Source organism: Macrobrachium rosenbergii, chromosome 31, assembly GCF_040412425.1.
Source record: "Macrobrachium rosenbergii isolate ZJJX-2024 chromosome 31, ASM4041242v1, whole genome shotgun sequence".
Taxonomy (NCBI): Eukaryota; Metazoa; Arthropoda; class Malacostraca; order Decapoda; family Palaemonidae; genus Macrobrachium; species Macrobrachium rosenbergii.
The window spans coordinates 14,127,902-14,151,048 of NC_089771.1; the positions used below are offsets into that span (position 1 = coordinate 14,127,902).

A 23,147-nucleotide genomic window follows, 5' to 3' on the forward strand; every position below is an offset into this window, starting at 1 on the left:
CGCTCAGTGGGCACTGAATGGGCGCAAGAAGCTTGAACAGGAGACTCCCAAAAACTACACAAAGGGAGTGGGCTGTGGTCCTTCTCTATAGCTTGCTTTCGAGAGGGGGGCAAGTCATCTTCCTCCGAAGTGCCTGGCCTTTTCAACGGCCTCAAAACCTTAGCAAAGCACCCACTGTGCTTTCTGGGCCCATGCGAGCCCAAATCGCTAAACAATAAGGTATGAGCATCCAATCAGACACCTTTCCAGTGGTGGTCCTCCGAGTCCTGGGACTTACAGACAACAGGCTCTGTTGAGGAGGCAATTACTTGTGGGCAAACCCCACCGACTCCCTTGGACTGCCAGTTTGCTTCCTCCCAGGTCAGCAAGGGGAGTTTAGCAGGGACTTTCGTCTAGGAGCATCAGTGGGACGAGTAGCCACCCCTCCCCCGCTCCTAACGCTACACTCGACACTGCGCCAACACTGTTAAATTTGTCCATTAGGGCTTTCACAGAATTCCCAATCTGGGAAATGATATTAACCAACAAATTAAATTTCTGATCCACTCTCGCTTCTAAGTTGGCAATGGCATTGGGCTCAGAAGAATGAGCCAGGTAACAGAGTAACAGAAAAAGTCAGAGGACTGGAGATAGGAGAAAAGGCAGTCAGGTGTTGAAGGGATAGGTAAAGCTTCAGTCCTAGCAGTTGCCTTTCTCAGTCGGTCACGTTGCAATTTATCTAAATGGGCCTGCAAAGCCTCCCACTTTCCCTTACCCCAAAACTTACATTCTTCACAATTAAGATCAGTGAGTCTAGTCTTGAGCCTTTGCTGCAATACCTAATGCTAGACAAACTAGAATCTGACATGATTAGTCAAAAAGTCAAAATCCACAAAGTCACAATCGAGAATTATAACTGAATATTAGCTAAGCTAATTGACAACGGAACACTACCAAAAAACAAACAGTACTTCACCAAATGAAGAAAATATCCAACCCCAGTGATAACAAACCAAGAGCTGCTCAATAACCTACTGTATGCTGAGTCATTGACCAGCAGAAACGAACTGAGCTCTTTAGCTGTGTTGTACCTATTCTTCACAGTAAGGCAGGGCAGTCTACCTACACCCAAAACAAAAGAGCGCTACCACGAATTTTGAATTTTGAGCTGCCGTATAATGTAGAAACTAATAGCTATATAATTATTTGGTAAGTTACTTATATAAAAATGCTAGTTCCTCTCAGCCTACTGGTTTTGTACAAAGTAGGCATAATTTCAATTCAGAGAGAACAGAGGGAACTTTGATTTAACAGGTAACTCGTCTTTCTGTGTTGATAAAAACCTGCCCAGAAAATCTTTTAAAGCCATGCCAGCCTGAGGTTTTGTTTGTATCCCACAGGTTAAAGATTGTGTCCTGGGCAGTATTGTATAGTGAATTTAAGAATAAGAAAACGTAAACACTCAACAACTGGAGATGTTTGGAAGCAACAATAGTGTGAATAAAATGAGTTAAAATTTATTGTATATTTCAAACTACAGTCTCTTCTCTGTTAAAAGTATAAGGTAGAATCCATTGATATTAATTACAAAATAATAATCAAGTTACAAAATATAACTGAATTACAAGTGACAGGGCTTACCATTAATAAAATCATAACATCATAAAAATCCTAAGAAAAATCCACGTTCACAAAAGTTTTGTCACCTGTTACTAAGTCAGACTGGATTTACTGGTCTGTCTTTCTTGGTTTGTGTCTTTTCAGAGCCACTGAACTGAAAACGAACTCTTAAAAGCTTGACTTATTGCAACTTTATTTAAGGCCGGTGAATGTGCCTAATCAACACCCTAACACATATACTACCTGTGCTCTTGACTTATTTTCAGATCAACTATCCTAGAGAATGCTTCTACTATTAGCTTCAAGATGTATTACTCTATAAAATGGTACTTTTCTCAGCTGCTTCTCAGTCTTACATATTTTCTCAGACATGAATCTCTTCTAATCTGTCTGAAATGTTGTACCACTTTTGAGACAAGAGTATTCAACAGAAAGGGCAGTTGAACTCCTACCCAGATATTTTCCTGGAAGTGTTTCTCTATACAGTATTCAATATGGCATCTCTCTGGCATGAATATTTATACTTAATATGAATTATGAGGTAACACTCCTGACAGCCAGAGGATTCCCACGTAAACTGGACCAAAATGGCTTCTCTCCAATGTGACCATTCATGTGACTATGACATGCAAATTCTGATAATGAGCTTTTTAACATTTATCGCAATCTAAACGGACTATCTCCCGTGTGACTTCAAATGACCCGTGAGAGAAGGTTTAAAAGAGAATTTTGCCCCACATACATCACACATGTATGGCTTCTCGCCAGTATGAGTCCGCATATGATACGTGAGAAATGTTTTCTGGGAGAATGACCTACGACACACACTGCAGCTGAATGGTTTAACTCCACTGTGAATGATCATATGACTATTAAGGTGCTTTTTCTGATAAAAGGCCTTTTCACACTGGGTGCACCTGAAAGGCCTCTCTCCAGTATGAGTTCTCATGTGAATTTTGAGGTCACCTTTCTGAAAAAACGACTTCCCACATTCACAGCAGCTGAAAGGGTATTCTCCAGTGTGAGTGATCATGTGAGTTTTCAGGCATGCTTTCAGACCAAATGCTTTCCCACACTCACTGCAAGTAAATGGCCTTTCTCCAGTATGAATCCTCATGTGATTTGTAAGGCCACTTTTACGAGTAAATCTTTTCAAACACTCATTGCAGGTAAATGGCTTTTCTCCAGTATGAATTCGCTTATGCTTTGTAAGATCACTCTTATGAGAGAATGCTTTCGGACATTCATTACAAACAAATGGCTTCACTCCACTATGAATCTTTTTATGCTGCGTGAGATCACCTCTACAAGCAAATGCCCCTCCACATTCACTACAAGTAAATGGCCTCTCTCCAGTATGAGTCCTCATATGTTTCATAAGAACACTTCTAAGAAAAAATGTTTTCCCACATTCACAACGGTTGAATGGATTGTCTCCAAGGTGATTCTTCATATGAATTTGGAGATATTTTTCCCGAGAATACGATTTGCCACATATCTTGCATCTAATAGGCCTCACTCCCCATCCTCCTATTGTCTTGTTTTCGGGAAATCGGTGAATATTCCTTACTCTCTGCTGAATCAACCTGACATGAATACTTCATTTCATCTCCATCAGACCTACAGTACTCCTCTGGTGAGGTCTTGACTTCCACAAATGAATCCAGAGAAGAGTGATCATTAGCGTCTTCATGACAGCCAAATGGATCCCTGCTTTCAAGCTTGACTGGAGGGGGTGATAATTGATCGTCAATTTCACTTTTCATGGGAGATTTTATCAAAAGTTCAGCATTCATTGTACCTTCCTGCTATTCAAAACTGTGGATTTCTTATTACTTTCAGTACACTGCAGAGTGAAAGTTAAGCTATGCACAACTTCTCCCAGGACCTTGTGCAGTCTACTTGCTAAGCAGAGCATCAATTGAACTCTGAGAGTCTTCTAGTAATATTACTGAAGCCAATGCCCATTCAGATGGTAGAGGCTGTTACTACTTCAAGTGCCCTACATAACTGCCTTAATTTTTCTGCTGAGTATGACGTTCCCTCTGGATGTCTGCATAATCAAATTTTTTCGTTGCATACAAGAAAATATACTGTACTACAATGACATAATACCGATATGAGAAAACAATTATAAGAGAAATTTATTCCATGGAAAAATCTCAAAATGCTTAAAGACAAGTACTTGAGAACATTAGAGAATTTAGGTATGAAAACAATGTATCCTAGTGGTACAACCTCATTTCATTGCTGATATCATAAATCTAATACTCAAAGATGATTTTTTAAAAATATTTTGGAGGTTTTAAATCAACAGTACATTAATAACGGTGCTAATTTGACAGGAAGAAACTTACATTCACATTTATAGATTACCTATCACCGACAGACGAATCTTCTAAAATACTCAAGACTTTGAAGTCAGAAACTGGCTGCTTGATTACAGAGGAAAACTCTGAAAATAAGACATTTTAATAAGATATTAGAAAAATATGAAATGTCATTGCAAACACTGAAAAAAGCAAACAAAATCAAGCAACTTAATTCAAATCTAAATTACTGTCTCAAGTTAATCAGCTCAAATTCATGGAAAATAATGACTTTTATGATAAAATCAATTTTTTAGGTATTTACCCTCCATCATTAGCTTTACCTGCCACTACTTGGCGCAGGTTCAACAAGTGTTAAATTGACACAATCATTAATGAGCAAATGCTCCCAATAGTTACTTCCCCACCCTTTAGGGAGGGATCTCAATGATGGAGGGTAAGTACCAAAAAAATTTATTTTATCATAAAAATAATTATTTTCGAAGTGAAACTTACCCTCCATCATTAGCTGCTCCAACACGGTGTGATGGAGGAGGCAAGATTCCATATACCAAATTCTGAGACATTAGAAATATCCTTATCACTGCTTACCTGATGCATAAGATCCCATGGCAAGTGCCTGTCAGAGAGGATCTTCATCAGGTGAGATCCACTATTGCAAGGAGGTGGAACGTGGACCCTGAATACAGCCATTGGCTGAGACTGTGCAATGCAGAGTGGCAAGTTTGACCTCTGTGCATCAGACTTGCAGAGTTGATGGGAGCTAAAACCACAACTAAACATGATCCCTAAAGAGTTATCACCTACCTGAGTTGCTGTGGTATCTCACACCCAAAGCAACACCACCAATTTTTTCCTGAAAAAGGTGGTTCTAGATCAGTTCAGGGTAGCTTTCTCCAATGAGGGGTAATGGCTCTGCAACATAGGTGCAACATTATTTATTATAATGAGCTTCGTTTGTTCCTACCTAAAAGAAACAAAGCAATTACAACTAAGCACAATCCTGCAGTCAAAACAAAGTAGAGATGATATTACCATGTACAAACTCCAATACGTAAGGTTCCTCACTTACCCAGGATAGGGTCCAATAATGAAAATCTAAACCTGTTTGCGACACAAATGGGCAAGACTGGTAGAAATCTCACCTGCTGCAACTACTGTACAGTTGCTAGTGTATGGCAGTCCCTGCTGGATAAAGACAGCTCTCAAGCAGCCAGAAGAGAACACAGAGTTACACCTCCACCATGCTGTCAAGACTTGACAGTCTAGAGAGAGGTGCTAATGAAAAATAATCTATGTAGTTGTCGCTCTGGCATCGTGCAGTTTCACCAACAAAAGGGGACAATCCTCTGGAGACAATGCATGGTGTGCTTCCACGATTAAGGATTAATAAAGAAAACCATGGCATCTAAGACCTAGAAACCTAAGGATTCTTGACGGTGCAAAACAGGTTCTTACACTTCTTCCTTAATGGTTAAGATGGGATGTATAAATCCCTATAGCCCTGACAGGGCATCAAAGCAGCTCCTTTTCAGAGTCATTTTCTCTAAAGCTGGGATAGAGAAAACTCTTGGAAGAGCTTTGGTCTTGACATTATCTTAGCATGAAAGGGTACATTAAAAAATAGTTCTGCTCCAGTACATGAACATCCTACTAACGAATAAATTGCATGTAACTCACTTACTCTTCTAGCTGAAGCCACTGCCCCAGAAGGAGTGTTCTGTGAAAGAGCCTTGAGAGAAGCCTCTCTCTAGGATAGAAAGCAGGGCCACTAAGGAGTCTTAAGCCAAAGACTAGGTTCCATAAAAGCAGCTTAGCAGAACCTTCAGCAATCCAGCAGCAAAGAGTGAACTGTTTCACCTAAGCCAGCATGGATTATAGCCTTGATGTAAGAAACAGAAAAACCTTTGTCATTGCTCAAGAAGTGCAGATCTTTAAACATTGTTAATCTTGTTAATATAGGTGTGCAGACAGAGACTACCTCTGAACAAAAAATTAGTATACTTCCCTCTTGTCATAGGGAAAGAGTTCCTAGATGACTAAATGTCTCTGAAGCGCGGCTGGTCGAACCATTTCAATATTTCCGTAAGGCTTCCCGTTCCCCACCTGATAAAGCAGATTACCATGGAGGTAATGCCTAGGAATTTTACTGAAATGTGGAAGGACTGGGAATCAATGCCTCCTCAGCCATCAAAGCATGATTAGAAACAAGGTGGAGTTCCTGGTAGTCTTCAACCGTAGAGTACCCTTCAACAGCGGAAAAATAAGGAAGGCATGTACGAATAGGTTTGTCCAATCCTGAATCTCAACGTCTACTGCCTAGGCTTGAGGGGCCCAGAATGGGGAGACAATGATTCAGCTTGGCAGCAAAGAGGTCAAGGAGGGGTTGCCAAACACACTCCTAATTGCCATGCAACCCATAAGGAAAGATCAATCACAAGAGTGTACCAGTCCCAGATGACTTAACATGTCCACCAAACATACAGTCAACCAGAAAACAACTGAGGCATAAGTACAATATTCATCTCTAATTTCCAGAGGCTACAGTTCTGATGACGTTACCAAGGTTCCATATTTATGCCCCTTGCCTTCTAATATAAGGTAGAGAAGGCACGTCAAGGAGACAGAAATTACTAAAATCCCTTCTGGCTAGCCAACAACTCCATGCAGTTAATGAAACTCGTTTCTACTGGTGACCACACCTTGAAGTGACTGGTTCCCGATAACTACACCCCCATCTTCGTCTGAGGCAACTGCATACAGTGAGAGGTCTGGGTTCAAGGACTCTAGGGACTTTCCTGCAAGAAACAATGTTAAGGACAACAACGAAAGAAGGAAAAGGACCCACTCTTGGCTCTACAGCTACAACACATGGTCTGGCCAAGTCTCTCTCCACGCCAATGCAACTGAAGAGGTAACATCCAAAGTCAAGTACTTGGAACTGACTTCTCCATAGAAGACAAGTGACTTAGGTGAAACAACCAGCATTAGGGTATGCACCCTGAAGAGGGGAATTCTCTCATGATTAATAACAGTAAGCTTGTGTCAGGAAACCTTGAACAGAACAGAATCAATCCCAATGTCCAGGTAGGTCACTCTTGGCATAGGTTACAGAGATGACTTCTGACCTTTTAGTAAGAATAGGGCCTTGCCAAGCCCAGTACAGAGCTTGACATTGATGTGTCTTTCCCCCAAAGACAAAGAGTAGGCACTTTCAAAAAGTTGGAGAATGGGGACACGAGAGTACACATTGTTCATGTACCCTGTAAACATTTATCCACGTCCTTTCTTAATGGTGGTTAAAGACCATGGAGGCCAACAACATGGAAAAATGGGAAACAGTAGGCCACAGTGGTTGAGTCTGCACATGTCTAGGACTGTCATTCAGAACCCATTCTGGCACTAGGAATAGCCTGTGTAAAAAGGCCAGCAAGGTAGCTGTTACTTCCTCTAATGCTGCCTTCTCTAATGGAGAAAAGACTTCCTGAACAACACCTGCCTCTTCTCTAGGATGATCTGTATGACTGAAAGGTCGAAGACGCAGGGAATTCCTGAAAGGAATGCAAAACCTTCCAAAGAACTTCCTTTACCAGGATGCCTAGAACAAGTGTTTTCCCACTTGAGTGAAGAGGTCCAACTGGAACCGCTGGCACACGAGGGCTCGATGAACTAATCAGACTCAGGAATCTTGACATAGTGGAAGAAATGCACAACCCCCTTTGACAGATTAAATTGGACCCATGCTGCCAAAAAAAAGGACACTTCTTCCCTCCTGAGCCTGGAAGGGAGACCAGGAAAGGAGTCAGAATTGCCCAAAGTGTGTTTATAGTAAGAGGAAGAGGAGGACACTTCCCACAGCAGACTGGGAAAGGCGGAGAAAAGTACTACAGTGGCCCCAACTTATTCAGTCACAGCTTCACCTGTTCGTGGATTTTACTGTGAATCATTTATGCATATTATTCGCAGAAAATTCGCCTATTCACGGTAATTTTCATAGAGAAATATCCACTAATTACTGTATTTTCATATCATTTTCATGACTAAAAGCATTTTTTGTGAAAAAACTATTAAAAGTACTCAGGTATGTATAAGCATTTTTATGGTTTTTTTGGTGTTGGAACTATCAAAATAGGCAGTTATATTTTAGAGGTGTCAAGTATTCACGGATCTTAGCCATTCGCAAGGGTTGTGGTACGCATCCCAGGCAAATACCTGGGGTCGATTGTAATCTGGTCTTCAGTGTCTCCTCCCCTGTCCCTGCAGCTATCAAAAACAGATAGCATGTTTTCTATTCCTTGCCAAAGAATGAGCTGAGACATGAGCCAGTTCACCTATCCCATCCCAAAAAGGTCTTGTTAAGGAAACAAAAACCTTTAGGGCTTATCAAGGATCCCTGGCCCAAGGAAGGAGTCCGCCAAACTCCTACAAACACAGTTAACAGTGTCCAGCACAAATCACTGAAGAGTATAGCCTCGATGGCATTAGCCAAATTTAGTGCATATTCTCGGGCTCCTGAAATGAGAAAAGCAGCTTAGCAAACACCTCTCTTGGATGGAAAAATGTGGACCCTAACAGCTGGATCAGGAGAAGAGGGGGGGGGAAATCCCCTGCTTGAACACAAGTCTTCCTAGTAGATGGCAAGGGAGAAAGGAGAGAGGACTTTCAAAAGGGAGAATCTTTGACCAAATATTCCCACCGAGTCAGATAACTTGAAGGAAGGACTGCAGAATCTGTCTAAGCACAAATGAACTAATTCCTTAAAACTGAGGGGATACTCTAAATGTTCCTTTCCTGAAAAGGAGGCAAAGGAAAATGCTGTCAGGAAGAGCAAGGACAAGAGTAGCCCAGAAATAAATGGTCTCACAAGACAAGGAGCTAAACTTCTCTTAATCCATCTGACAAGCTCCCTCACTAACAGGACTTGCAGATGCCTTGCCAGACTCGGTGAAGTGTCATGTGGACTAACTGAAGCTTCAGACTCGCTAATGCCCACATGGAGTCACTGACAAAAGGGCAGACTCATTGCCAACCACATGGACTCCCTCGGACTCGCCACCAGCCATGCAGAATCTCGAGGACTCACAGACAACCGGTCAGACTCACCGCCGGCCACCCAGACTCCTGTAGACTCACAGACAACCGCACAGACTCACCACTGGCCCTTCAGATTCATTCGGACTCCCAGGCACCACTACAGACTCTCGCTATTTGCGGAAATTCACGGAAAAGTGAAAACGAATATCTGGCATACTTAGCCTAAGCTTGAAAAACAGTCCATAAAAAACCACAAAAGAATGGGCACTCTAACAGTGGCGTAGTTAAAACAAACTTGGACCATTGGTGATAAAAGGGAAGAACTAGCACAAACGCTGACTCTGATCAACACTTTGTGCACTAGCAGCCGCGAAGCTTCACACGCTGGCAAGCGCAATGCCTGCATGATGGCAGGTGCAACACCTTGCATGCTGGCAGGCACAACGCCTTGCACGCTGGCAGGCGCGAAGCCTTGCACACATGGCAGCATTTACAATAGATCACGATCAGTATCTAACTCAGACGAACCACTAGAATATCCATGGGACAACGGGGTCAAACACAAGATCTAGACCCATAATAACTGTCCTATGTGACCGTGATCTAACTCTGTCCATGGAGCACTGAAAGCAAAGACAGGAGACAGAGGGCACGTCCTTGAACATCCTGGGATGTTAGTCATCTGGAAACACTTGGGACTACCAGGCCTGTCGGCAGGCGGAGCCAATGGACAAGGACAAGGCTGCGTCCGAGGAGTGGCCAAAAGAACAAGGGGACACTGTCCCTGCCAATGCACTGGACACATGCATAGCAAACAACTCAAATAGTTATAAATAATTCAATTCTAGATTTAACCTAATCAATCTAACTGCATTAAATCTAGCCTACTACGCTGAGCTGATATTTGGGAGACGGATCTATATCTACTAAAGAAGAAACTATACACTTATCTCTAACTTCTTGACCAGGTGTTAATTCTAAAGATAACCTACATTCAAGACTGTTCTTTTACTCTCTCCTAAGTCTATCTTTCTTTCTAATTCGACAATTTATTCTCCTTAACTCCTCCAAAGACCAGTCCTCACAATGATCACAAAGGTTGTCAGAATCGTAAATCGTCTCTCGATGATCCATGCGTGTTCATGTGTATGTACATCAATTACTCAATACACGTCAATTACCAATCCGGTCTTGTAACTACCTTACAAAGTCTAATAGATTTTGACAGGAAAAATAGAGAAGAATCCATATTGCCAAACACAGACCAAAACCATACGATCTAATCGTTAAACCAGAAAACAAACACAAATTTTAGAGCACTTGTCTACATGCCTGGCCGTGTTCACTGACAAGAGATGACTGATCAACCAAAACACTAACTGTCTTACCCCCAAGCCCTAAAGGATGGGGAGGTAACTATTGAGAGCGTTTGCTAATTAACAATTTTTTTCAATTTTAACACTTTTTGAACCTGTGCCAAGTGGTCGCAGATAAAGCTATTAATGGAGGGTAAGTTTCACTTCAGAAATACTGTTAAGCAGTGGTGTACTTGACCATGGCCAAATATGAATACAAAGCAATACAGTGACATAAAAATAAAAAACAAAATACCACACAGTGACATAAAAATAAAAGAGCAAAATACCATAGAAAGTACAAAACAACATTAACAATGATAATGATTATACTGATTTCACCTGTGCCCTTAGAATCTGTGATCCTAGTTATGTCAAAATTATAATTATAGTGAATAAATATCATTTTGGTAACAATATCACACCATTATGGACGAATCTAACATCCAACAATAAGCCTACTAAGCTTACACAGAAAAAACTTACAACTACTTGTATAACAGAAAAAGCAAAAAAGTAAAACTGGATTGCATGTAATAAACATGTAAACTGTAAAAAAATTAATGAAAAACGTGCATTATTGTACCCTGAAGCTCGAGAACTAAGGCTTGGAACTGTGCAGGCTATGATACATTCAAGTGGTTGGGAATATTGTTTTGCAGTTACAACCCAATTTAAGGCAAGCATATAGGGCCCCCTGACAGGACCCTGTCACTGTAAACCCCACCAAAATTATTCTGGTCAAGGAGACAATGCATAATTGAACTGAGGTAATGCTAAGAGCTTCTTCTTTTAACATGCTTTTTTCCCATTTGTGTGGGGTAAGCACGATGCCTTCTTTTGAAGGACATTGATTTGGCTTTGGGGTAGACCATAGTCTCGACGGGCTGCCCTGCCTGTCATCACTTAGACCCCGGTAGCGTATGTACATGTATTGTACCAGTCACCAGTGCCCTTTCTCCCAGCAGCGAGAAGTTGTTGCGCAGTTAGGTCCACAGTCGAGACGTGTGAGGTGTCTGTTATGTTTTTAGGAGATGTTGGCGTGGCTTTGTTTGTGCATTGCATTAGTCTGTAACACCTATTTGCTTTTAAGCAAACCTATCCATTGATTACAACATCAAGGTGTATTATGAGGCCCCTGGTATAAACCTGCTAAAATAATCTGCACCAAAATGACTTTAATCAAGTAACCAATTACAAGAAATCTGAATAAGCTTAACACTTGTCAGCTATAAAATTACATTTTTATGATAAAGTTTTATATATACTTACCAAGTAATTACACTGCTACCAGTTTCACTCTCTCCACAGCTGAAATTTTGAAATTCGCAGGTCACGCTATTTTGTTTGGCTAGGTGGCTAACGCGGCCCTCTTTCAGGGTAAGCGAGGAACAATTGGCAAAAGAATTCAATTTGTTTATGCCATAATATTCATGCGAAGGGAGGAGGGTGGGCTTCAACCATGTAATTACTTATGTATATATAACACTATTTTATCATAAAAATGTTATTTTTATATAAGTAACTTATCAGGTAATTACACTGCTGATTCCCACATTGACAGCAGGTAGGATGTATGACCAAGTCTACCCCAAAACATTAGGAATGGTAATGAATTTGAAAATAGAAAAGATTGCTAGTATTAGAAATGCTTGCTGTTTCCTTACCTGATAAGGAAGCTGCTGCAGGAAGGTACTGCCTCTATATGGTGCTCTCCTTATCGTATAGTGGCATGGCGGTATAGCCAAGGCTCACCTACAATATTAGTGGGTACCTTGTAGCAAGGATGATTCCAATTGCTGACAAGGGTAATTATGTTCCCCTTGCCCAGGGCACTGTACAGAATATACAACAATAAAATAATCGTCATCTAATACCATATAAAGATTAAAAACCACTGCCCAACCAAGAAGGACTGGAGGGCACTCCAGTACACAGTACCCCTAGGCTCCCTTAAAAACTCAACAACCTTAGTTCAAGGCAAAGAAAGGAAGGAAGGAATGCTTCCTACGCTTCTTCTCCCAACACCACGCCAGCCACCAAAAATGGACCCAATGTACTGCAATTATTGTAAACTGTTTCAATTTCCTTCAAATAATGTGATGCAAACACCAACATGCATTTCCAAAAAGTCGCTTGTAATAAAGAGGAGAGAGACAAATTGCTTTAATGCCAAAGAAGTGGCTACAGATCAAATTTCTTGAGCCTTCACTTTACACAAGAGAAAAGCCTCATCGTCAATCAAAGAATGGGCTTCCAAGATGAGGTCTCTAAGGAAGAATGCCAGGGCATTCTTCAAAAGTGGCCGAAAAGCATTCTTAACTGAACACCAAAATGGGCTCAACAGTCCACGAATTTTCTCTGTTCTGTGAAGATAAAACCTTTCAGCTCTCACAGGACACAATACTCTCTCTTCCTCATTTGGACCTACAACTTCAGACAAACTTTTAATTAAAAAGGAACAAGGCCAAAGCTTGGAAATGGACTCGTTTTTGGCTAAAAATCCCAAAGAGAAGGAACAGATAGCATTCCCTTGAGGGAAGCCTACTCTTCTGTCTACTGCATGGACCTCACTGACTTGTTTGGCGGTCGCTAAAGCTACCAGAAAAAGGGTCTTCCTAGTTAATTCTCTCAGAGAAATTGAATGCTTAGGCTCAAATCAGGGTCCAGACAACAGCTTAAAAACCATGTCTAGGTTCCATGGCACTACTGCTACCTCCTTCTGTCACGTGGTGTCAAACGATCTAATAAGATCCGATAAATCCTGATAACAGGAAAGATCCACTCCCCTGCATCTGAAGACAGAGCTTAACATGGCCCTATAACCCTTGATTGTCGAAGGCGACAGGTTTTTATCGGTCTTTAGATATAGCAGAAAGTCTGCTATTTCAGCTATAGATGTCAGAGAAGATGACACTCTGTGCCTTCCGCACCAGTCTCTAAAAATTGTCCACTTAGCCTGATATACTCTATCAGAGGACTGCCACCTGCATTTGGCAACAGCTGGCGGAGCTGTAAGTGTTATAGCTTAGCTTTATCAGACCACTGAGCTGATTAACAGCCTCTCTAGGGCTGGCCCTAAGGATTACACTTATTTTACGGCTAAGAACCACTGGTTACTTGTGGACCTACAGCTTGTTGTGGAATCCGAACCACATTATAGCAGAAATGAATTTCTATCACCAGAAATAAATTCCTCTTAACTCTTCATCAGCCAGGGCGGAATCGTAACTCGTCCCATCGAATGACGGTCTGAAGCTCAACTAACTCGGCCAACAAAGGGCTACAAACACTTTAGGGAGTTATACATGTTCTTGTAAACGTGGCTATGTTGGAGATGGCAGAAGTTGCACAGATATTGACGAGTGTGCTAATCAGTCTCTATGTGGGCCGAATGGTGTGTGCACAAATGCTTTGGGTAGCTTCAGATGCACTTGCAAGGAAGGCTACACTAAGGATGGGCCAGATTGTAAAGATATAAATGAATGTGAGGTAGTGGATTGTGGGCCCTTTACAAAGCCGATCTTGAAAACCCCTTCTTTCTAAGAGGTTTCCTTAGAGTTTGTAGCCTGTCAGGGCCAGAGTAGACAACTCCTGATGAAAACACCAGAAGTGAGGTTATTTTAGAAGATGAGATTTTTGAGGTAACAGTCTCGGGAAGTATGCCAGGAGGTCGAGAAGGTCTGGGAACCATTCTTTTGTTGGCCAAAATGGAGCAACTAGAATCATTGACAGATTTTGATGAGTCTAGAGCTTGTTGATCACCTGCCTTACCATACTTATAAGGGGGGAAAGCATACAGGTGATTGTTCGATCAGTCCTGAAGCATGGCATCGGTTGCCCATGCTAAAGGATCTGGGACTGGCGAATAATACAGGGGGAGACAATGGTTCCTGGAAATCACGAACAGGTCTATGAACTGATTCCCCCACAACTTTCATAGATCCGAACAAACCTGAGGGTCCAGAGTCCACTTGTAACACGTTTCTGGCGGCTTAATTTATCCGCCAGAACACTGAGCTTCTCTTGAATGAAGTGCCTAAGAAACTTGAACTGAAATTGTTCTACCCAAAGCAGAAGATCCCTTGCCATCTCATAAAGGGAGAAAGAGTGTGCTCCACCTTGGTTTTTGATGTAAGACAGGGCAGTCGTACTGTCGGAGTGCAGTGCCACCATCTTGTTGCACATTTCCTCCTTGAAAAATTGCAACCCCAGATGAACTGCCTTCAGTTCTTTGACATTTATATGCCAACTTCTTTGTTCCAGGGACCAAGTCCCTGAAACTTCCTTGTTCCCTAACAGAACTCCCCAACCTAGGTTCAACGTATCTGAGTAGAAGTTTACGTTGGAGTTCAACGGAAGGAGGGATTTCCCTTGCAGCAACCTTCTTCTAAGCCCCACCAAAGAAGGTCTTCTTTTATTTCAGGGGTCACCCGGAACATGAACGTGTCTGAGTATTTCTTCCTGTTCCAGCTGATTCTTAAAAAGTACTGAAGCAGTCTCATATGAAGTCTGGCCAAAAGAACAAACTGTTCTGTGGACGATAACCTCCCCAGGAGGCTCATCCATTCATTGGCGGAGCATTGATCCAGAGAGAAACCTGCTTACTGTCTTCAGGCACGACTCTATTCTTTCCGGGGAGGGAGAAACCCAAAAACTCTGAGAGTCTATTATCATCCCTAAATAAAGAATCCGTTGTGATGGAATCAACTGAGACTTCTGAAAGCTGATCATCAATTCCAGATCCTGGGCCAGGAGAAGGGTCCTTTGAAGGTCCTCCAAACATTTCTTTCTTAACTGGGCCTGCAGAACCCAATCATCCAAAGAGAGAGAGATCTTGTTTTCCATCAGATGGAACTATTTTACTAAGGGATCAAGAACTCGGGTAAACTTGCTGTGCCGTTGATGAACCGAAACATAGAGCGAGGAATGGAACACTCTGTTCCCATACACGAACCTCAGAAACTTCCTTGATTCCCGATGTATTGGAATGTGGAAGTATGCATCCTGCATATCTACTGATGTCATCTAGTCTCCCTGGCGAATGGATGACAGGACAGTTTGATTTGTCTCCATCCTGAACTTTGTCTTTTGTATGAAGACATCAAGGCATTGACGTCCAGGACAGGCCTCAAACCCCCTGATGCCCTGGGCACCACAAAAAGACAGTTGTAGAATTACAAGGCGTTCACGTTCTCTGTTAGTTCTATCGCCCATTCTTGAGAAGGACGATGCACTTCTTTTGAGAGGGCCAAAGACTTCTTCGAGCCTCCGGAGTAGGCTGTGAAGTTACCAGAGCGCTGACTAAAGGTGGCTTTTCTTTGAAGGGGATGGTATAAGCTTCCCTCAGGATGTTGACAATCCAAGGTTCCGTCCCTCTCTCTCTCTCTCCACTTCTCCCAGAAGAGAAGGAGCCTGGCTCCTACAGAAGTTCAGAAGACGAAATTCTCACTTGCGAGAATCAGAACGAGCTGAGGATTTCTCAATGGCTCTGGAGACGATCCTGCCAGAAGAACAAGATCTAGAGAAAGATCTCTGTCTGCTGCCACAAAAGGGACGCATCTACAGGGGAGAGACTGTCCTGGAGGCGTGAGCAGGCATCTCTTTAGGCCGCCTAGAGGATTGGGCAAGAAGGTCTTGAGTGCTCCTCTTCTAAAGATCTGAAGAAATCTCCAGAACTGTTGCCTGTGGGAACAAGTGGTGACGATCCAGAGGGGAAAACAGAAGAGCTGACTTCTGTGAGGGAGTTGCTCCCTTAAAGGTGTAGGAACACCACAGTTCCCTCTTTTTAAAGACTCCCATAGAGTAAAGGGAAGCTAACTCCTGGGACCCACCCCAGATCCCTTAGTCAATGCACGAGAGAATCCCCAACCAGTTGGAGGCACTATCTTCAGGGATAACAGGGCAGTCCTTAATCTTAAGGGCTAGAGAGCCCTTAGCCTTATCAATAACTCAAAACTTGAAACACTTTTAAACAGGTTCTTAAGAAAGTATGCGAGTTCCAACGAACTGAACAAAATCTTTGCTAATGCAAAAGCAGATCTGCGAGAGGAATCGATCAGCCCAGAGAAGTCGCCCTGGGGGAGGAGGCAGAAACTCCCAGAGAAGGAGCTTCCCCAGTAGCATAAGATAGCTGTCTCCTCTTAGACAATCTGGAAGGGGGAAAGCCGAAGATGGCTCTACCCTGGTCCCTCTTCTCCACTAGCCATCCATCAATATCACTCAAGGCTTTCTTAGCAGAAGAAGAAGGCACTAACTTGAGCGGTCTCAAAGAATCAGAAGTCTGTGACTCCATATGAAAAGCAGAAGTGGGCAAAGAAGGAGCTGAAGGAGAAAAGAAACTCAGGAGAGTAGCAAGAAGATACCTTAGCAGCAATGTATAAGCCGAAGGAAGAACGAGCGTCTTGAGCAAGAACCTCTTCTTCCTTGTCCGAGGTTACAGGAGACAAAGCCAAGTCTGTAGGTTGGTGGGCCGACGGAGTCTTTTTTAGCAGGCTCAAAATACTGTTGAGCTTGCTTTGAATCAGGTCTGCAACAGAGGGCCCTTGCTTGCTCGAAGCGGGTAAAGTCTGAAGTGGGGGGAGACTGAAGCACAGAAGGTACTGCATGATTAACTGAATGAGAACCACCAACAGCAATCAGAGCCAAACCACCAACAGCAGAAGCACAGCAATCGGAGAAGAGAGGGAGCTCGGGTGCTGATGGGAGCTCAGGCACCAACGGGCACTTTGTCCCTGCCGGACATCCATGACTCACTGAGTGGACGGGTGAGGGGGGGCGCTCAGGCACTCTAAGACGCTCAAGAGGAGATAGGTGCTCTGACACAGAAGGGCAAGAGGGCGCCAACGCACGCTTTGACGATTTCCGGCACTCGGAAGAAACCGGGCGCTTTGGCACTCAAGGGAGCTTCAGACACTGCAGGGCACTCGGGAGCCAGAGGAGTCTCAGGCGCATGAGGACGCTCAGAAGAAGATGCTTTAGACAAAGAGCACTTACAAGAAGCAGTGCACTTGGAAGCTGCACTCTGACTCTCCACCAAGGGAGGAACAAAATGAAAACACTCCGGACTGTCCCATTGACTGCAAGACAGACGAGGACTGCATACAGGCTCCTTGAAACTCTTACACGGCACTGGAGGAGAAGGCGACACGTCACCAGCATGCCTTTTCAAAGTGCGTGACTCATCCACAAAACGCCACTGGCGCCTGGGAGAAGAATCATCAGAGCTTGACAAAAGGCAATGCACATCCAAGGATACGCCTGTCCAGTGGCGCTTGGCTGCAACCTGGGAATTAACAACAGGTCCAACTGAGGGGGCAACTACCTGTGACCAGACTCCACCGACCTCCCTTAGGCTACCAGTCTGACTCCTCCCAGGTTTAAGGGAGTATGACACTGACCTTTGCCTAGGAGAATCGGTGGGACAAGCAGCCACCTCCTCCACTGACACTGTACTGGCACTAGGCTCTCCAAATCACTCTTATTGTCCATAAGGACCTTAACAGATGAGGCTAACTGAGCAATAGGCTCCACAATTAACTCAAACCTTTTATCAATCTTACACTCGAGGCTGACAATGGGTTTGGGTTCAGAAGCATGAGAACTCAGAGTCTTCCATTTCTTACTGTCCTAGTCAATATATTCATCACACCTTAAATCTACTGAGCAAACTTGTCCCCTACATTCAGTGCAAATAAAATGAGAGTCGTAAGATTCCTTGGTCAAAAGCATATTACAACCTTTGCTGTAATGCCTAAACCTAGTCGAACTTGAGTCTGACATTTTGCAAACAAGTCAACTAAAGTCACAATCGGTAAATAAGGTATAAGTCTAATTAACCAAAAAGTTACAATAATTAAAAAACAGAGTCTAACTCTATCTGATAATGCCGAAAGGCCATCAAGGCAAGAATATTAAACCAAAACGATGAAAAGACAATGGGAAAAGACAAATTCCAAAATCAGAGCTGCTGCTAAAAGCTGGTGTACAGCCATTAGCCAGCAGAAACAAATTGAATCCTTTTTTGCTAATTTGTTCCTCTCTTACCCGGGTTAGTCACCTAGCCAACAAAAATAGCGCCGACCATAAATATCATAATTTTTAAAAGTAAATTGTATTTTTCCTAACTATACAAACCAGGTTCTTTACATTAGGAATTACTTTCAAGCGAGGCTGGAAACAGCCGCTGAACTTTAACAAGGTGGTTAGGCAGTTAACTACCGTCCGGGAGGCGGGAGTACAGCCTGCCAGGATGTAAACATTTCCAATTTGCCTTCGGCCCAGGTATCAGATTGATGGGTAGCAAAGGAGGCAGGCATGAAATGTAATGTAAAGGACATCGGCGTTTGTATAGTTAGGAAAAATACAATTACTTTTTAAAATTGTGATTTGTTCGACACGATATACTGAACTGGGTGGTCCTTACATTAGGAAGACTTACTGGCTGGAGAGGGAGGAATCTGAGTGAGTCTCTATGAACTGACTGGAGTTCATCACATCTTGTCTTCCCTTCCTGGTCGATAAGAGCGAGAAGGGGAACTACCTCTGACAAAATGATCGGGTTGTAAGAAACACAGGATCAATTGTCAGATTTTGGGTCCCTTTGCATGAAAGAGGAAACGTCAGTTCATGCAAAGTAGGCTAGAGAAGAACTTCTTGAGTAAATGAGACATTAAGGCAATCACAAGCATTGCATTTGTCTTATTGACATGGTCTCCTTCCGCCCCTGCAAGGGGGAAGGAGTGAGGTTGTTTCTAGTAAACTCAACGGGAAAATAGAACAAGGCACCCATTGAGTGCTTACCTGCCCGTGGAAGAGCCAAGATGGAGAGAAATAAGAGAGGCCAGTCCCCACAATCATTCTCCCTAATCACAATCAGACATCTTAGTCGCGACGCAACCTGATCTGTTAGAGACCTGGTAAGCTACACAACTTGTTGAGCAGCCAACCACAGGACCCAAGAAAGAGTCTCCAAGGACTTGTGAGCAACATCCTAGAGGTAGAAGGAGGTGAAGGTGGTCTGTTTAGGACTTGACACCTACCGAAGAACCGACATGTTCTTCCGAATGCGAGAGGGACAGACCAACGCTTCGGGGTGGACCGTGGGAGCTCTCGGACGAAGCATACCAGGGGTCTTCTCCAGCAGCAGAATATGCTCTCTTAACGATCTCACAAAGCCAGAAAGATATTGTGTTCTTGGACACTTCTTTTTCTGGTTGAGCTAGTACTAACGTAAGAGTCGCCCCACACTCAGGCCGAGAATCGAGTCCTCTTCAGATAGCGCAGTCTCTAACAGGACACAGTAGCATCTCATCTAGTTTATTACCTACAAAGTTCTCTAGGGAGGGATCGTGAAAGACTCCGCCACCGTGCGTCCATGGCCGTAAGGATTCTGGAGTCTTTGCCATGAACCGGGACAAATCCAGTGTAACCAATCCCTATCCCCTCTATGTTTAACATCAAAGGAAAGTTCAGAAGTCTGCCAACTCTCTTCGCCGATATCAGGGGCCAGCAAGAAGACGGTCTTGGTCAGATCCCTGTCTGACGACTCTCGTAAAGGCTCGTACGGTGCACCAGTCAGGCTCCTTAGAACGAGAATCACATCCCATGCAGGAGGCCTGAGATGCCTGTGTGGGCAGGCAAGACCTGTCAAAGCTTCTCATCGGTAGGGAAATCTCGAAGGAGGAGGAGATATCTACAGTAAATCCCCCATATTCGCGGGGGTTACGTACAGCAACCCCCGCGAATAGCTAAAATCCGCGAATACTTAAAACCCCTCTAAAAACACTTAGAACTGCCTATTTTGATAGTTTAAACACAAGAAAAACCCTCTAAAAATGCCTATACCTGAGTATTTTAACAGTTTTATCACAAAAGTGCATTTAGTCATGAAAATGATATGAAAATACAGTAATTAATGAATAATTCTCAGTGAAAAATACTGCAAATGGGCGAATTTTCCGCGAATAATGGGTAGATACGTTCCACAGAGAAATCCATGAATACGGGAGTCCGCGAATCAAGAGAACGCAAATACGGGGGGTTTACTGTACTGTACTCCTTTCAGCTGCAAGACTAGGCCGAGTGTGGCACGGTAGCCTTCCACAGCTGAAATGGAGAAAGCTCTCTCGTGAAGGAAGACGCAGTAGAGTACCGGTGACCTGCAAGGAACAGTAGCTCGATCGAGAGATACCCGTCCACGACACCAACCACAGAAGACAAGACCACTTTCCCTGGTATACCACTGTGGTGGATTGTCTGAGGTACCTGGCCATCTCTGTTGCTGCGCGACGCAAAAACCTTCTTGCTTACAGGAGATGGTGGATAACCTCCAGCTGTGAAGACACAGGGACTGCACTGCCTGGTGATACTGCTCTACGTGGGGTTATTTTTATTATTAAAATGGTTTAACCAGACCACTGAGCTGACTAATCAGCTCTCATAGGGCTGGCCCGAAGGATTAGGATGAAATACCAGGTCTAAGCCACAGGCCTTGAACTGGGACCAAGCAGGTCATTCGCATGATCATGAATAAATGAAAAACTGTACAACATACTTTACTCTGAAACGTGGAGTTGACACAGCAGGTTCGGCTGGGGGGGCATCTCTCTCTGTGCCTCAGAAAAGAGGGCTAGCAGGTCGGGATACTGGGTGCCATCAGAATCATCCTGAGATTCAGTGATCATCACCTGGTTGGTCATTCTGCGAATCAGACATGACGGAGGAAAGGTGTAGATGTCGAGATTGTCCCATGGGTGCTAGAATGCGTCTTCCACAGCAGTCCATGGGTCCAGCACAACAGAACAAAAGACCTGGAGTTTTCTGTTGTGCCGGGTATTAACAGGGTCGATGACTGGGCGCCCCCCACAGATCAACAGCCTTCTGTGATTTCAGTGAAGGCCATTCAGTTCCAATCACCTGATTCTGGCAGCTGAGCTTGTCTGCCATGACATTCCCTCTCGCTTGGAATGTACCTGACTGACTGGTGGAGCAGGAGAGATACTAGACCCCCCTGCTTGTTGATGTATGCCACTACCGTGGTATTGTCACTCATCAGTACCACAGAGTGTCCAATCACTTGATCCCGGAACTCTTAAAAAGCCAGGAAGGCTCCCTTGATTTGCAGGATGTTGATGTGAAGATGCTTGTCGTTTCGGTGCCACACTCCCGAAGTAAGCAACTCCTCCAAGTGTGCAGCCCACCCCTCGGTTGATGCGTCTGAGAACAGTAGCATGTCCGGAGGGGAAGTATGCAGGGATACTCCCATCAAAAGGTTCCTGTTGTCCATCCACCAGCGAAGGTCCTCTCTCACCTCCTCGGCAAGAGGGATGAGAAAGGACTGGAGGTCTTGGGACTGGGACCAATAATCCTTTAGTCTCCATTGTAGAGACTGCAGGTGAGGACACCCATCAGGTACCAGCTTCTCCAGTGATGACAGGTGACCGATGACGACTCGCCATTGCCGGGCTGGGTGTTCCTGTCGAGACAAACAGTTGTGCTGCCTGCCTGAACTTGCTGATATGAGGGTCCGAGGGAAAGGCTTTCGCCGCTACCGTGTGTATCAGCATGCCCAGGTGCTTTATCCTCTGCTTGGGGGTGAGATCTAACTTCTCGAGGTTCACCATGATCCCAAGATCGCGGCAAAGCTCGAGGATCCATCCCTGTCCTGCAGCAACTGCGAGCAGGAGCTTGCCAGGACCAGCCAGTCATCAAGATACCTCAGTAGACATACCCCGTGCGAATAGGCCCAAGCTGACATGAGAGAAAGACTCTCATGAACACCTGGTGAGCGGTCGAGAGCCCGAAACAGAGTGTCCTGAATTGGAAGACCGTCTCCCCGAGGATAAAGCAGAGGTGCTTGCGAGAGGATGGATGAATGGGTACTGTATTTGGAAATACGCATCCTTCAAGTCCACCATAAGCATGAAGTCATTCTCCCTGACGGAAAGCGTTGTTTCCATCATGAACCGAGTGTGGCAAATGAATCGGTTCAGGGGAGAGAGGTCTATGACCGGTCTCCATCCCCCTGTGGCTTTCTCTATGAGGAAGACATGGCTGTAAAAGTCTGGGGACCCCTCCCAACACAACCACGCACCCTTGCTCAGCATGACTTTGCACTTCTGTCTAGTGGGAGTCCTTGGTGCTCTTTGAATGAGCAATGCGGAAACAGACCGGTGTGTAGGTGAGGGGATGGCCAGATCGAAGGGTAGTAGATATCCCTCTCCCGAAAGGACATCCACTAACCAGGTCTTGGCTCCCAGATCGCTGCCATGTTGCCCAATGGCTTGACAGGCACACCCCCACCTTCGGCAGCAGTTGGGGGGAACGCGCCTAAGCGTTTCCCATGCTTCTTCTTCCCTTTGCCCCCACCGGATTGGGCGGGCTGAGAACACAAAGACCCACCCATTCCAGAGGAGGCAGAAGGGTGGGTGTTTCCACGGGATCCCTTCGAAGACTGGGACTTCTTAGGGGCTGAGGAAGAGCTAGCCAGGCCCAAGAGCCCGGCTGCAGTGGAACGCGAAGACCCAGAGGTCTTGGCCACTGCCTGGTGAACAAGGTGGTTGCTATCATCCGCCTGACGCTTGTCCGCCGCAGCATCCACCAACTCTCTAAGGAAAAGAGAAGTAGACCCCAGCAACGGTCCATTCCGCAGGGTCATGGCTGACTCGAGCCCCACGGACCTGGAGAAGCAAGAAAGAACAGCGTCCCTCCACTTCAGGACCAGGTTGGCCCACAGGTTTTCCGTGTGGTGGGCGAGGTGGGAGATGGCTCTACCTCCAGAATGGCAGTCTCCCGATAGTGGAGTCTTCCCCGGGGACGACAGCACCCG

At 44.3% G+C, this 23,147-nt stretch overlaps 1 long non-coding RNA gene across 1 annotated transcript in view; it reads right to left on the reverse strand.

The window, feature by feature from the left end:
* Nucleotides 1-1,480: 1,480 nt before the first annotated feature.
* The window catches only part of LOC136855370 (uncharacterized), a 45,872-nt gene continuing 24,205 nt past the window's right edge, over nucleotides 1,481-23,147 (reverse strand). The window contains exon 4 of the long non-coding RNA XR_010858001.1: nucleotides 1,481-4,054. This is a non-coding gene — a long non-coding RNA (uncharacterized lncRNA). The remainder of the gene's footprint in view (nucleotides 4,055-23,147) is intronic.